At 40.2% G+C, this 17,468-nt stretch overlaps 1 protein-coding gene across 2 annotated transcripts in view; it reads right to left on the bottom strand.

Moving 5' to 3' along the window:
* The window catches only part of PELI1 (pellino E3 ubiquitin protein ligase 1), a 42,908-nt gene that overhangs the window by 12,926 nt on the left and 12,514 nt on the right, over positions 1-17,468 (bottom strand). Inside the window, exon 1 of one of the 2 annotated variants that reach the window (XM_082302735.1) lies at positions 3,641-3,655. The exons of the other annotated variant lie outside the window; for it this stretch is intronic. The gene's annotated coding sequence lies outside the window, so the exon portion shown is untranslated. Of the gene's footprint in view, positions 1-3,640; positions 3,656-17,468 lie in introns of those variants that run through there. 2 annotated transcript variants of the gene reach the window in all.

Raw genomic sequence — 17,468 nt, 5'->3', positions numbered from 1 at the left:
TGCACTTTTTGACCAGTTAGACATAAGTTATAAGTAACTCCATTATCAACAAAACAAAGATTTTGTCCTTATCCCTCAAGATTTACATGTTACTGCCTACAGCTTTATTTGGATTTAAAGCCCCATACTGCAAACAAACAATTCCCATTGAATAGTGTGACAATACCTGACAAGATACAAGTAGGACCCAAGTTTGCCAACATCCATTTACACATTTAAGCTCTTTATCACTACAGTTTCCACTAGGTAAGTCTCCTGCAACTGCAAGATCAGAAACCAAAATCCTCTGAATACATGTACAGTATTTCAGCACTGCGTATTCTCTTCTGTGGTTACATCTCACCACTTCAAAGTAAAAATCTTGATTTCCAGATTTAAACAACCAGAATACCAAAGTTAAAAGTCACTGTGAGATACAAGCTGTACAGAATACTAGTCCCCCAAGATGAAGATATTTGCAAGCATGGAGGGAGGGGGAGGCAATAAGTAAATGGGGGGGGGGGGGGGGGCGAAACAAAGCCTCAAAAAAACCAACCCAGAAAACCACAGTTAATTCCCAGCAGACTGACTGCTTGTTTGAGTATGTGCTCCCACCAAGCCCAGGTTGCAGAAACAATATCAATAATGTTACTGATCTCCACTGGTGCGAGCAACAAGGAATCAGCTCCTTGCATCACTGTTTCTGAAAGCTGAGACAAAGGTTGAGAAATCACTTTCTTCTACGTGATGGGTGAAGTAATTTTCACCACTGGAAAATTATTCTCCTTTAACTGTTTTTCCCTATTAATCTTTTCGTAAGCTGCTATTAAAATCGTTTTTACTGAAGTGATCACTGGGTAAAAAGAGCAAGTGTTTATCAACCATCGTTTTAACACTTCTCCCAGTTTCCAGTTAAAAAACAAGCTAATGTTTCCTTCCCACACACACCTGCAATTTTAACATCAGCAGGTTTTAGACTCCACTTTTGAGATTAGCCACATTCTGCCTACAGCTTGCATCCTTCACTACAGATGCACAGGGAAGGTACAGTGATGCATCTGTTAGTGCAATTTAAATGCCTATCACTTTAGATCAATAGCCATACAGTACCTTTCTAAGGAAGGATAATTCACTTCCTTATTTCTAGAAAAGGGAGTTTTTCAGCATCAAAAATCTCCAAGAATAAGCCTTGGGAGTGTGGAGTATCAGTCCAGACTTTTACTTTAGTATGGCTTATTATTTCCTTAGTCTATACTGCATACCTTTTCTTTTGTAACTCAGAATAAGCTTAGTCATCCACTATACATACACAAGTGTCTTATGATATGAAAGCAAGACAAAAATAAGATACCAAAAACAAGACAATGAGGCCAAGCTCTGAAATGAGCAAGCAGCCGACCCAGCACAAGACACCAAGCATAAAACCAATGCAACAGCTATCTACTATCTACTACTCTGTCTTGAGAACATCTGTAAAATCTCAGTAGAGGAGTTTTTCATTGTCACAAACAGAATGAAAGCATCTTTTTACCATGGACATCTGCCATTAGTGGTCTGGTCATTGTGGAAGCAAGTCATGCAAGAGTCAGAGCACATACACACACAAAAACCCATTGTCTGTAGACACTTTGAAAGGGGCATTAACTTGATAGACAAGAGTAAATCTACTGTTCTGCTCTAACGCCACAGATAACTTTGTTCAGTCTAAGAAACAGCAGTTTTGGTTGAACTGGCATCTAGCATTCTGCTTCAAATTCTGTTCCAGCCTCAGAAGCAAGTCTGAGAAGTTCGCAGCAATTTCAGGAAAGACAGGAACAGCACCTTGAGGACAAGCAACCTTGCTCAATGAACAAGGGAAGTGTTTTAGAATAGGACTTCTATTATAGGCACCTATATGAAAATCGGTACTTTATGATAGTACTCAAAAATAGCATTCCTCTTCAGAAGACCAAAAAAACCTATCTAAGCACAGGGGCCTCATTTCAATCAGACCTCTGCTAACTTCAGTTCTCTTACTCTGAACTGCCATTGATGACGTGAGAATGGGGTTGGGTATATTAAACCTGGCAGATTTACATAATCAAGAATGATCCACTCGAACAGACTGAAAAAAATCGGTTCGGAAAATATTCCCTTGGAAAAAGAAATAGTCCAGAATTTTTTTCAGTTATGAAAAGTAACAGCTGATCCTCCCCTGAGGAAACCACGATAACCTCCTACGGGTTATAAATGATGTAATTCAGACTGCGTGTGGGAAGCCAAAAACATTTGTCTTTTAGCACAAGGTGCCTATTTTAAAGCTGTCACTGCAATATTATCTGTATCCTTAATTAGCTCAGAAAGTTCTTCACCAGTTAACCTGCTCCATTTACACGCAGTCTGAACCCCCTTGCCACCCATCTCCTGCAGCTTTTGGATATAGTGGTGATGACGCGCGGAGCCTGGCACGGGGCTCAGCCCCTCTGGCACGAGGGCCAAACACCACAGCTTGTCCTTGCTCCATCAGCTGAACTACCTGTCAAAGTTACTCATGCAAGCTACTTCAGAAGATTAATTTGCAGCTTTCTCCATGAAGTTTTGGCTGCACTTGCACTTTGCCTGTTAGTACAAACTCTGTGGGCTATGCTGAAAAAAGTATAGTTTTGAATTTTACCTTCATTTCACTCAGATTATCAAATGAAGTTTACTTATAACCTGTAACTCATATGAAAAAGCCATAAAACAATACTACTGGTGTGTATATATGCTGGGAGAACGTCAGGTGTTCATTAGCCATAGCATACCTATTTGTATCTTCAGAGAGTGCCTCGCACAAGGACAAGCAGTAAAGAAAAAACTTCGTACAACACTAGTACAGAAGTACAGTTCTGCTACAGAGAACTCTACAGTTAGAAACTTTTAACATCATCCTCTCTACTGCTTCAGAAAAATTATGCAGTATTACCTTAAAAAAAAAGCAGTCCCAATTTTCACCTAGAGTCAGTCACAAGAGCAAAACTTCCTAAGAGTTTAGACCAAAACAGAGGCATCTTATTTTTACATAAAGCAATGGAGCTTTTCAAGCCCAGGAAAGTCTACTGTCTGATGCACCTGTACTGAAATGTATGGCTGAGGAGCCTGGGCTTGCAAAAAACCACAATGACTTCTTGTTCTACATGCCTGAACATTAGTGTTTTGCTTTTTATGAGCCTCTGACTTCCTGATGAGGCAGTTCATGTACCAAAGTATCTGCTAAATAGCTGTTTGTATTACACTAAAGCCTTTTCACATGGCATACTATATGATCTAGCAAAAATAGGAGTTACAGTTACATTTAAAGCCTTTATTTTTGGTTTAGACAACACAAATATTTAACAGCTCCATGAGAAATTCCTCTTGGTATGATTTTATCAGGTAATGACAGTTTTAAGGCACCTAGCTCTGCACCCAAAAAATGAGAAGTGACTGACACTTCTTATGATCAACCAGCACTTATTATGCTGTGCACTTTGAATGTCTCTACCTCTTTGAGGTGGAAGGGCAGCCTGCAGACACACTGCCCGCTCTCAGACTTCCTTTCCACCGCATCACTGAAAATCACTGCAGCTGAGGAGGATTTTAGAAGAGAGACTGAAACAATGCCACACTAAAAGGGAAAAGCGATGGCATGCAGAGCACTTACCAGGATATTTGCGTCCTCTCAGTATTCCTACACAGTAGAGAAGAAAAAATCCAACCCTTCGATCTTGTTAAAAATCAGCCGAAATCCACCAACTCCTTTAAACCCCCAGCAACTGCCAGACTGAGTGGCTGCTCTGTGTGCTTTTACTTCAGCCGTGGGAAGCGCCTTCTGCCTCAAGAGGGGCCGGCTCTGCCTTGCGTAAGCTGGGTAAACACCGCGGCACCACGCAGCACTGGCTGGAGGCAGAGCCAGCATCCTGATCCTGCTCCATCAATTCATCCATCCCGGGCCCCAAAAAGGAAAAAAGGAAGCAGAGGGTGTGTTGAGAACAATACTGCAGCCCAATTGCCTGGCAGCTCTGTGGATGAGGTTCTCAGAGAAACACTGATTTATTTCCTTCTCTTACATAACTGTACCACGCATGCTGTACCTTTTCTTTTTTTTTTTTAACCATAATTTATTAGCCCAGCTAGCTTTCCTCACCTCCCACACAAAGAGTAATTTCTTAATACAGTGAGAATTATACCAGCAGAAAGTCTTCAGGCATTGCTATCTCCGTTTTCACTAACACTGTAGGACTGGACACATGGCACACCTGCAGATGCTACCTGTGTGTACTGGACTGTCATGACCAATGATTCTACAACAGCTCATTCCTGAAGGATGCACGTTTAGAAAGGCAAATCTGCATGTGCCAGACCAGGTTATGAGCTCATTTCTCATTCCACCAACATTGAAATCACTGCATCAAGCCAGTGGGTGAGATAATTTAAATGTCTGAGCCATAAAGTGGTGATGAAGTTACCACAGCTTCCAAGTTACCTCGTGGAACTGATCATGCAAATGCTGTGAGGCTGCTGCAAGCATGATATGACACAGCAGCTTAACCTTTACATCAAGTTTTACATCACAGCTGTAGTGGGTGAAGAAGGAGTACATGATTACCCTGGCTCAAGCAATGTAGATACAGCCTGACATCTCACATCTCCAAGCTGTTCGAGTGACTGTTGCTCCTGTTTCTGCTGCTCCCTCCTTGGCTTGCCACCTCAATCTTTTAAACACAATTTTATGGACTGATCTGTCAATGTTTTAAAAAGTTGGGTTATCAGCTCTGTTGAATTTTTAGCTGGATCTCTTCCCCAGTTCACCTCACAGTATAGCCACTGGGTAACACTCAAATCTATAACTGTCAAAACAGCTTTTCTGTTCATAATGCCATAACAGCAGAAGTTGCAGCTCCACAGAACTCAGCTTCATTGCTGAAAACAAGGTGAATGCATCTGTATTTTCTCTCTTCTCAACCTGTACTCCACAGCCAACTTTCCCCTAAGTAATACTGTACAGCTGTCCTGTTACAGGATCTTGTCACCTACCCAGAAAATTCAGCTGCAGAACACCTTGTCATAGGATATTCTGGATAATAAAATTATACATAGGCTCAAAGACACTATTTTTATCTCTTACTGTAGATTACTAAGCACAAAGATACCACTTTACTCCACAGAAGTGTTTGAGCCACAGCTCCTGAACACTGGAAAGTGCCTGGAGGAACACTGATGTACAGGTGCTCCCTTGTTTCCACTCTTCTGGTTGAAATGCTATGGTTATCACAGCTATCAGATTACTAAACTGGCAAGGGTCTAAGGGAAAAACCAAAACCACACACAAATCTCCAACTGCTTCAACCCAAATAATTTTGCTTATCTGTTTGTGGGTTTATTCTGTAATCCCACTATACCAATGCAAATGAGGGGATAGATAGGGACCTTCTGCATCAATCTCAACAGTAACCCCAGAGACTCGCCAAGCCCAATCTTGAGATTTAAGCTGAATCCTCCCCCCTGCCAAAAATCAACAACCTCATGTTACTGGCACACAAACCCAGCTTTTCCACTGGTAATCTGTAGATCCTTAAAATGGCAATTTTTACTGGGGTGGAGGAGTCACACCACCCCACCTCCCCCATCACTTTCAAGTATGTTTTTTTTGTCCCAGCCTATACAAAGTTGGCAGCTTGGATGCTGTTTTAATCAGGGCTAAGGGTTTGCTTTCGTGATTGTTTTAAAAGGAAAAAAAAAAAAAAAAAAAAAAAGAAAAGCACATCAGGACTGCATTAGTATCACTTAACACACAGATATGGCACCAAGAGTACAAAAGGTGCTCTGTATTCAGGTATTTAACTGCAGTGATTAATTACATTGGTATGACCACTTCTAGGTTGCATTACTTCTCTCACACAAGTTGTAAAGCTTGAGTTGTACTGTTTCAAAAGCGTTCATCCTGAAAAGCAGAACTTGAAGACTGATTTGCTTCTAGAACTCCTTTATTCTCATTTTACAGATGCAGCTGTTCAGCATTCAGGTTAATAAGATTGTAGATTACTTTATGCTGCAGCCACCTAAGAAGCAGCTACAGGTGGATTTGCTCTCTACCACCCCACCCAGCCTCCTGCAGATAGCAATCCTTACCTGCCTTCATATTAGTGACCCTCTGGAGCTATCAGGCAACACCACACAATGTCCTTTTTATAGCTAATCATGCCCCATCTTAATTCAGGTTTTTCTAGGGTTCATTTTGCCCCTAGGCACACTTCTATGTGGCTGCCTCTGAATCTCACCCAACAGAGTTTGAATGACTGTTTCCCTGCCTGTGTTTACTCACAGCCATGCTCTACTCAACTGTTCTTGTGTCAACATTGCCCCCCACTTTTATGATGAGGAAGGTTTAATGCTTTTCATGGAATCACAAGAGCTATGCCAGTCCTTGAGGACTGGAAGCAAATGCTTCCAGCATGCTGTCGCTAGGCAAGCTATCTGATTTCCCCTGGAGTACGGATACCATGCCAGACTAAAACAATACAATCTGTAGCCCAAGATATCACTGCTAATTTCATAAAGTGATGCTGAACTGCAGGGGAGGTTCTTTCCTTGAAGTTGTTAAAGAAATAAAGGGCTGTATCGTCATGTTCTTCTATCTGACTCACAGGCAGATGCTGTACAGTTTGACACAATTACGTGATTTCACATGACATTCAACATGAGCATTGAAGAGGAATGCATTTCTAGCTGTTCCAGCTAAAAAGACAGCCTTACAGACAAAGGCAATGGGCAGCACTATGGCCTCTAGTGTCCTGACTGGCAAGAAGCCTGAATGGCAAACTCCTTATGCTGGAGTTAACCTGATTAGTATATTACAACTGAATTTCAAGACTGACATTTTAAACACCTGTTGATAATTTTATTCAACAGAACAGGCAAGAAGTGGAATAAAAACAGGATAAGAGCTTGAAATTACTGCACACAGGGTATATAAAAACAGAGTGAAGGAAAGGAAACACAGAAAAGGAAGCAAAAAACGTGGAAGACCAGGACATGTAATGATCCCATGGGGGAGGTATATTTGTACACTCAATACTGAATGCTGAACATACACTACACACAACCTGGACTTTGTTTCCCAAGAAGTCAGAGGCTGAACTCTGATCAAAGCCAATGATATCCAAAAGAGAAAAATATTTCATGTGTTATAAGGCACTAACACTGTTAGGGGGTTCCCAGAAGCCTACCCTCAGGTGCATGAGGGAAGAAAAAAGAAGGGAAGATTACTGATTTACCAGTCCCATTAATCTTTTATTGTGTTACGTCACATGTAATCTCTGTGCAAAGAGTTCCCATGTCACACTGTTAATAAAAAGTCATACTACAGTGTTTTAAAGAGATTATAGTGGGGGGGATCAGCCTGAAGCCAAGAACATGCTATTTGGAGTATACAATAGAAATGCTAATCAAATAATCTGCAGGAAGAGGAGAAGGGAAGGAAATGACCTAATCCCCCACACTACTGTGTGGTGGCTTATGGCTAGGAGTAAGAAAGCTCTTACAAGGGTCGAGAAAACAAAGGTCCGTTGTTATAGCTACAGCTTTGAGATAAGAACCCTTTTCTGCATCTCAAGTTTCTGTGACATGAAGGGTAGGTGGTACTTTATGAACTCTTCTACACTGACCACTTCTGGAAGGGGTAGGAGAGGTTAATTAGATTTGTAGGACAGCTGGGTAAAAGACCTAAATAGAATCTCAAGTTCTTGAGGCACAACAAATGTTCCTTCAAACAGATTTGCCAACTCTAAAATGTCTTTCATCCAGCCATGGTAATTCTTAAGCAACTGTGGAGCAATTTGTCACTGAAGGAGCCTAGTTACAGAGTGGCAATAAGTCATCACACTGCACAGAAGCATTTCCCATCACAGCAGTCATACTCTGCCATCAGACAAACCTAATGAGCACTTCCTATGAAGTCCTGTTCCACCCTTACATCTTTGCGTGCCCGTTCCTCAGCTACACCATGGAAGTCCCTCACAAGAGAAACGGGGCCCAATGAGCAGTTCAACACAGCAACTGTTGCCCAAGTAAGACATCTGGGAATTAAGCTGCTCTTAAAACAATGTTGTGGTTTAACCAACCCCATCCAGTCACCAAGCACCATGCAGTTGCTTGCTCACACCTCCCCTGCACAGTGAGAAAGGCAGGAGAATCAGGGAAAAGAAGTAAAACCCTCAGGTTGAAATAAGAACAATTAAGTAATTGAAAGAAACTAAAACAAAACATAAGGAAAAGGGAGATAACATAAAAGGAGAGAGAAAGGAAATCCAAGAAAGTGATGCTCACACAATTGCTCACCACCCCGCTGACTGACGCCCAAACCATCCCTGAGCAGCACCCAGCCCTTCCCAGCCAACTCCCCCTAGTTCATAATACTAGGCATGAAGTCCTCTGGTATGGAAATCCCTTTGGCCAGACTGGGTCACCTGTCTTGGCCATGCTCCCTCCCAGCTTCTTGTGCAGCTCCTGGCTGGCAGAGCATGGGACCCTGTAAAGTCCTTGCTTCAGAGTAAGCACTGCTCAGCAACAACCAAAACATCAGTGCGTTCACACTATTCTCATCCTAAACACAAAACACAACACTGTACCAGCTACTATGAAAATTAACTATCCCAAGCTGAAACCAGAGGAAGATGGTTCTTCACCTGGCTTCAAGTACCACCTGAAGCACCAGACATGCTGAATTCATAAAAATTCAAGACTGAAAAAACAATAGGCAAAGCATTCCTCATTCTGAAGAAAGCACATTTGTTTCCAAAATGGTCAAACTGATGCAAGTCACCTGCCAAGTCAGAGCCATACAGATGTAATCACACCAGGCTTTTTTCCAAGACAGTAAACTTCTAATTTTCCAGGTACCTGGAAAAAGCTATTGTAAAAGATTTTTTTTAAGTTCTCTAGGATCATTTCTGGTTCAATTAATCTCGGATATGCACAAGCACTTCCTTAAAGAATTTTTTAGCTGTTGTTCAGCAATCTTGCAGCATCAGAACCCAGATTCACTGAGCTTCAGGTATTACGGTTTCCCCTAAATAAAGAAAGGGAGGCCCAATTTGAATTCATTTCCAAGACACGATTTTTGTACTTGCAAAGCCTTTAAGGTTATAGCAGAACTAGCTGAACCTGCACTACCCGAAATTTTTCATTTCCACAAAGCCAGATCATTTGGCCATGGACTTGTACAGAGAATGCTAAGACAGTTGCTAGAAGTAGTAACACTGTCAGTTCTGAAAAACACCTTTTTGTCTCAGTGATGAAAAACATTTCATGTTAGATTATTCATTCAGATTAGCAAAAAAAGGAAAAGTATTCAGCTATGGAAATTCAGCTATAACTGGCTGTGTCCCCACACTCACATTCTAGGGAAAAAATATCTTAAGAGGGACAAAGTTTGAAAACTATTCAGTACAGTTTCTAATCAACTCACACACAAATGGATCTCTTACAAAAAGGCAAATATATTTACCTTTAAAGAGCGCGTGAAGCAAAAAGTCAAGTTTATACAACAGCCTTCTGCTTTATTCTCAGTTCCTAACCACACTTACTAAACTCTTGACACTCACCATTTTGACTGTAGTCCCTCCACAATTCTGGTAAAAAAAGTGCTGGATAACATCAAAACAGCTCCCCTCACCCCTGCATGTCAGTGTCCCAAGTCCATAGTTCATACCTGAATATTTTGCAAATCACTGCTATTAAACATAACCATCTTACTACATTCTTCCTCCTCACTTCAAACTTTTAGACAGTCTTCACACAAGGTAGAAAACTTGGTCCTTTCTAAACATATCACCTCCAGCATTTGCACATAAAAGCATATGACCTACATTCCTCTGGAGAGCTGTCAGAGGGCTGCCTCCTCTCTGTAAGCCAAGGGTCAGGTTTTCACAGTGGCCTGCTAGGTGATGTTACAGCTCTGCACAGACACACAGGGTTCAGCACCTCCATTCCCTGTACTTCTGACAGTCAAGGACATCTTTTTAGGAATACTTTAAATGCTGTTTTATGAGCTCAGGTACAGAAAAAATGTTACTTTAGGCAGTAACTCAAGAGAACAAGAATTGATTACTTGTCACATGCAATAGGCTTCTAACAGTGGTATACAGAAATATGTCCAGATACATTAAAAGCTGCCCCTTAAAAACTAAGGTGAACCAACTTTTATGCTAATACAAGTTGTATTTACCCATGAACACAAAACTAACTTTTTGCACACTTTAGTTCCCATGTGCGCCACCTCCAACAGCCAGCAATTCAAACAGGACAGTTCCAAAACCTTCTCATGTTAGACCACCTGCCTGTTCACAGTTTGTTACTGCTCAGAGAAAAATAATCCCATGCCAGTCGATCAGATCTTTTTCTTTCCTTTCTAATCCCATGGGAAATGCATGATTTGGCATATCTAGACAGGTACAATACGTTACTTCCTACACTTCTAATCCAATTTGGGTAAGAGGTTTACTGCTTATAAAAATAAACAGGCAGTTGCACTTTACCTCTGCGCAGGCACTAACACCTAACAACAAAAAGGTCATTCCCAAATAGTAACAATTCAGTGCTAGAGATGCCATCCCTAAATTCTGCTCCTTGGTTGAGACAGAAGCACAGTTACTTCTTTAGAGGTACAAGGGAGAACTGGTAGGTACTCTTGGCTCTTATCACATGCAATGTTTGGTATTATTGTGCCAAATATATTCCCACCAAAAAAAGCCCAGGACAGAATATCTCGGCCATGGAGATGGAGCTGTACTATTTCTATAGGGACCCACGGGACTTTGGTCTGACCATATGGTCTAGTTTTAATTAAGACTGAAGGAAATCATTATGTTTGACATTTGACTTACAGTTGCAGGTTTTCAAGGTTATCACTAGTTTCAAATTTTCAATTTTCTATGTCCACAGAAAAATATTACCTTCAAATAAGGGAAAGTATCTAGCTCAATATGGCAGCTTTAGATTAGCACAGCCTTCAGTTACAACCGCAAGAAGAAATATTCCCTAGAGTGTGGGTCATCGAAGATAAGCAAAGGCATTTTGAGACTGAGTGGCCTGTATGTTTTCAAAAAAGCCATGCATTTGAAATCTGTATTGCTTCTTGTCTACTCAGCATATGTCAGACAAAATTCAGCAGATGAAGACAAAAGTAACTTTAGATTGGTGGAGTACAGGGATAGTGACAGGCACTGTGGCAGAACATTTTTCTAGCAACTGCCAAAGTGATGCACCCATTGTGAGGCAGTGTTAAAATGTTCAGTTGTAGTTTCATGGACTGCCCCAGCATTTTCAGTGATGCTACATCACATTACAAACTCTAATGCAATTACATTAGCAAGGCAGCACTTTGACTCTTTGTAATTCTACCAGCAAAGAAAGTGTTCCTGAAGACAAAAAAGTTCTTTCTTGAGCCACAAGAATTCCACAGCAGAATTCTGTGTGAATATAAACCTTCAAAATTTGGCCTAGAAACTAAGACTCTTAAAACTGAGGTTTGAGAACACGAGTTCAGTGTATTTCTCATCAACTAATACTAGTTTACTTACTTGACATAAAATGTTCAAGCAAAACAGCTCAACAATTTCTTCTGAAAAAAAAACCCAAAACAAACAAAAAGCCATGCCCAAAGCTCCATCTTGGCCAGGACTCTGGTTCTCTGTACTTACCAGCTCATATTTCAAAGCTACCTGGAGAAGCTTCCAAAGCAAAAAAAAAGAGTTGAACAGTTAAAGATGGAGCTACATTTGAACTAACATAAGCATGAAATAAAATCTACATTTCTTTCTCATTTGGGTATTTTTCTGACACACAGGAGTATCTTCACACTTGCAAACTCACTTCTAGCACTGACCTCTACTTTGCACTTTGTACCTGTATGCGTTGAGAGGCAGGCTTTGTGCAAAGAATTACTTGTTTCCTCTCAAAAAAGAATTTTTCCATTCAGGAAATGGGAAACACTGTTGGGCAAATACATTGAAAAGAGCATACAGCCACAAAAAAAGGGCAGTTGTGACAGCACCACAACAAAGTGATTTTTGAACAGTACCAGACGATTCAGAACACAGTAGTACTTTAGAGAGTTTGGAAATAAATTTCACATGATTTATAGCATCACTTATTTATTAACCACATTGACTGGTTAATGTAGTACAGATTTCTTCCTTTCTGAACCTTGGGAAAGAGATTAAGAGAAGCCTCCACTTTACCCACACAGGCTATGTTTAGCTATCTGGAGGGCACACCATGGGTTATCTTCAAGTGCATCTGTGCCTACCACAGAAACCTTAGGGGCCCTGTTTTTCTAGTACAGCAAAGTTAACAGTAACAATCTAGTCAGGAGGAGCCATTTCAGTTGCCCTTTTTCATTCAGCCATTCAGTGCAGACCGATTCATTCCAAGAAATCTGGCTCTTCAGAAGTGATCTTTGCAAGTTTTTAGGGCTAGATTGGCCCTCTCTGGACTGACATTGTTTATGAACATTGCTTCAAATTGCTAAGTTACTCAGGCTGAGCTCAGCAGTGCCTCACTCACACCTATTCATAAAGGTTTGTAGAAGCCCTGCTCATATATGTCGCTGTTGTACCGAGAACAGCGAGAAGAACGACATGATTCAAGTCAGGAGAATAACTCTATTTAATTAATTATAAACTGGTTTATGTAACATGGTCCACAAGAGTGGTAGGAGGTCACTGGTCCTTTGACCAACCACCCCTTAGAAGGATTGGCTGAGGTTCTCTAACACCCATTCAAAATATTTTTTCCAATATACCACAACAAGACTGGAAAACAAACCCCAGGTGCAGAGATAGAGAATTAATTTACAAAACCGTCTTCACTGTTACTCAGCCAGCTGTATGAGACAGGAAAACTTCGCAGAATGCTTCAGCAGCTGGAAAATTCCTCTGCTCCTAGCTTTTTAGCATTCACACACATTCAGTTTGCTGCTTGTCATCAGTTACTCTTATGTTTAAGGATGTCTCCAGTCAGGCCATCCCTTTGCAGAGCAGAAGGCTCCAAGGGTACAAACTGTCATGGGCAACCTTGACACACGTTAAGAAGTCACTACCCAGATTCGGCAGAGATGTCTGACTCATTCAAGCTTCTGGATCAATGCAAACTCAAAGTAAAACAAAACAACCAAAAAACCCTCAAACATTTACGGAATACCATTTATGTAATTAACTATTCAACAGACATTACTAAAAGAACTAAAGAACTTCAATATGGCAAAGTCATTGGAGCCAATATGACACTAGACACCCAGTATGACTTTATGAAGTGTCAGGCGAGTTTTGATGAAAGCTACAAGTCTGTCAAGGCTGATCATCGGCACTGCCTTTAGCATTCACTGTGTGTTGCCTCAATGCAACTTAGTGGCAGAACAAATTGTCAAGCATGCTCAGTGTCACTCCAGCAACATCAACCCCAGCTGCAGAATAGATATTCTCTAAACATAAAGGAAACACTTTCTCTGGCTTAGCAGCCACTGTTGTACCTAAACTTTTTAAAACACTGAAGTCATTCTGTACTTTTAGCATTTCACTGATGGAAGTGTGTGGATTACATGTCCCCAGAATAAACTTTGAACCATACCAATAAATACAGCACTGTCAGAAGCTTGGCCTCCTCCTTTTATAATAGGTATTCCTTGAGTGCAAACGTGACTGCTAGGACAGAAAGATGCAAGGTCACCTACTCTGAAATGTTATCAACGCTATACAGTGTTACAAAACCAACATGAGGAGTATATCAGTTCCAATAATTTTATTAGTTTCTGAGGTGAAATTTATCTTTTAGTAACCCCTTCCAAGCTGAGGCTTTTTTCCTTGTTAGAAGGGAGGCACTTCATTTAAATTGCAGAAAAATTTTTAAAAACCCAACAACAAGAAAAACAGGTAAGCACAAAACCCCCTATTTTCTAGAAAAGTTTTCACTTTAAAACCAATGTGTGGCCTAAGCTCTTTATTTTGAAAGTATAGTTTAATACCATGGGGGGGGGAAGAACCGGTAACTTTAGATATAATGAAAGTTAAATAGCTGTATATCTAAAATCTAACAGTTACAGTAGCTCTCTCATATCAGAAATTAGATACACTTTTTTCAATTACTTAAAAGACGGAGGTAAATATTATAGCCAAAATACAGACGTGTAGCTGTTGACACAAAGCTTCAGTCCTGAAACTTGCTCAACGAGAACCATGAGTTAGAGCTCGGTGCCTGTGGAGCGAAACACCACTTTTGGGAACAACTGCACACTCCCAGTTTTGTGACAGAGAGCTGTATTTTACTGCTTCTGGTATTAAAACTTACAACTAAGCATCTTCATATTTACTGCACTACAAAAGTCCAGCTGCAGGACTAACTACATGTTTTACTTGTTCTAGGTCCTTCTTTTTAAAAACAGGTCTGAGCCTAACATGAAGGGGTGAGAGTTCAGGAATTACTGGATTTCTTTCATAGCTAGTCCTGTCTTTTCCAGTCACCCTCCCCCATTCAGCAATATGAGAAGGTTAATAATCATAATAAATGTGATTTCCATCCCAACATCCTCACATGTTACTTACTAATTATTTTATTAATACATTTAAATAAATGTCTTCATTTATGAAGACATAGCATGGTGCTTATTCCTTAACTTTTAATAGAGAAGTCTACCTAAAACAAAAATTGTATAAGAAAAAGAAAGGCTGCAATTCTCACCCCCAAAACAATACCACTGTGACTGTATATACTGAAGCAGCAAGACTTATCTTTACTGGCAAAAAAAAGGTCCAGAATACAAAAGTTAAGCAAAGATAACAGAAGGCCTAACATAAAGGGGCATGGAAATATTACAATCAAAACTCCCAGTGAAGTGGCAGCCAACTGAAATCAAAGATCATAAGAAAAGCTTTCTTGTTAATGAAAAGCAACATGAAATCTCTTTTTCACCACAAATGCACAGAGTAATCTAAACCAGCTCCAGTGTACAGAAGACTGAATCCTTTGACAGAACTTCAGCCTTTCAGGTAACTGCCTGCAAACTGAACATGCTCCAAAGATGGTTTTTAGTGTGGCACAAATGAAGAATATCTAATTAAATTTTAAAAAGTAAAAATACTTGCAGCCTGTAAGTTTAGCCCAGATTGGAATTCTGCAACAAGATCCTCTTCCTTAAGGATCTTTTTAAAGCATGCCAAAACCATTAGTTAAAAGGATAATCTAAATAAAGCCATTGTTAAAAAAATAAAACTACATCATGCCATGGCTGGAACAGCTAAGGTACTGGTCAGGGAGGAAGGATTATTTCCTGGCACAGTAACGAAGCAGCAGACTTCGTTCTCTCTTTCTATTACTATATTAAACCTTCCCAATGTATCACAAAAATAAAACTGAGATTTGGAGCTCATCTGATTAGCAGATGATCAGTTGTACTGAGAAGCAGGACTTTGTTTCTAAGCATACTGTGCCAAAAAAAAAATTGAAGCCCATGTTCTGTTTTTCTTCATCTATGAGGTCACTTCACCAAACCTGATTCTTGAGCCCAACTATGCAGGTGTAAGTAAGGATTCAGCTGCACTGAAGGCAACTGAATTCAGCAGCATAAGCAAGATCACTATCAGCCTACCTGTGCAAGACTGTACTAGAGCAAATCTTGGCGGGACATGTAATTTAATTCACCTCTCTGATTCTGGATAAGCCCCAGACCTTCAAAATAATTACAATGCTGTCAGAGACAATGTTCACTGTCAGTTACAGTATTTAGTTGTCTACTGTTTCTCTGAAGGGATGAAACACTTAAATGCCAGCTACCCTCCAGCTTCTCAAGCCACCAGCTTCAACTTTGTTTCACAACTCCTTTAGAATTTTTCCAAGTGTTTTTGGCCTATATACTAGTACTTGAACACAGCAAGTCCTCTCTGACCCATGTTTCATTAGATAGAAACTTCTTCCTAATGCATTTTCCAACAAGACTCTCAAGTTTATGTTCTAACACCTACATTATTTTAAAAGCTCTACACCATACTGCATTATCTGTTGAGCTTCCCTTTGAAACACACTTGCAGAGTTAAGGAATTTTGGACTAAGAATTCACTCATGAAAGAAACTTGACAGAAAATTGAGAGGCACAGTGGAATACAAGGCTGATCAGAAACTAAAATAAACATGCAGCACGAATTCAAGTCAGCAAACTCATGTGAAATAATGAAGTGGTACTTCCCATACCTAAAATGTTTCAGGCTGTTAACCACCAATACTGACTGCTCATAGCTAGTTTTGGGACTTTGGCAGTTGAAACAGAAATAGCAGCCATTGAAGTGCTGATAGCTTTGATCATGAAAAACATTATTATGATTAGCATCTCATGCCTATTTGCTCCAATCCCCTGAGATGTAAAATAAAACCATAAACACTTTCAAAGTTACATGCCAAAAGTCCTCTCACTATTAATCACACCCTTTGTACTTGAGGTTGTACTCTCAATTTCACTAGTACATTAACTCCACTTGAAAACTGGTCTAAGCAAGGTAAAGTTGATGTTCTCACAACAGTACATTGTGAGTTGGCTCAAGCAATACTGAGAGGAGGCAGCAGCTGTTGTCCTCAAACCAGACAGCTAAGGAAAAAGAACAAGCCACAGATATATTCACAGGCAAAGCTACAGAAAGCAATGCAAGAATTTTAAGCCTACCACATCAGAAGGATATATAGTCAGTCTAATAACAAAACTTAAGGCACAGCTCCCTGAACCTCTTAGGAAACACCCACAATTAATTTGTTTCTCCTGAGTTAGTGAGAAAACTCAGCTCATGGAAAAACTCTGGTCAGCAGGTCTGGAGTAAAGACAGGCCAAGGACTGCATAGCTCAGATCTGGGGAGGGGGAGCTATGTGTGTGCACAGACCAGGGAAATGAAATGGAGAAGGCATCACTCTCAGCAGGTAGTAAATACTGTATCAGAGCCTCTGGAAATAACCTTAGCTAGAAATCAAACATTAGGGCACGAGAAAGTAAATTTGGTACGGTTTAGAAGGCATCTTGCTAATATAATACTCTGCATTTTTATAAAAGCTGTGAGTGGTTGCTGTAGTGAGATACTGTCCAATGAACAACTTAAAGCATTATCTTCCATGCATTCTTTAAAAAGATAGTGATTAGAGAACAAATACCTTCACAGATAGTTACAGCAAGATAATAGAAATAGTTTGTATTGTTCTACACTTGTACTTTTAGCAGCTAATCTCAATCAAAATCTTCCAGAGGTAAATAAAAGCTTTATTTGAAAGGAACCGTAGAAGTAGTTACTGAATCCTCTAGACGAAAAATTTGAAAAGTTCATTTGCAAGTAAAAAAGTTTGTTCTTGTAGAACAACTGTGTAGATGCAAACTCACCGTGTCCAAGCACCTCGAGATTGTAACCGCACTTCCACTTGGATTTACGATACATAATCAAAAGGCTCACGCGCAGAGGGAAAG

This window comes from Coloeus monedula (genome assembly GCF_965178545.1).
Source record: "Coloeus monedula genome assembly, chromosome: 2".
In the NCBI taxonomy this organism is placed as follows: Eukaryota; Metazoa; Chordata; class Aves; order Passeriformes; family Corvidae; genus Coloeus; species Coloeus monedula.
This window is presented reverse-complemented; position numbering and strand designations above follow the sequence as displayed.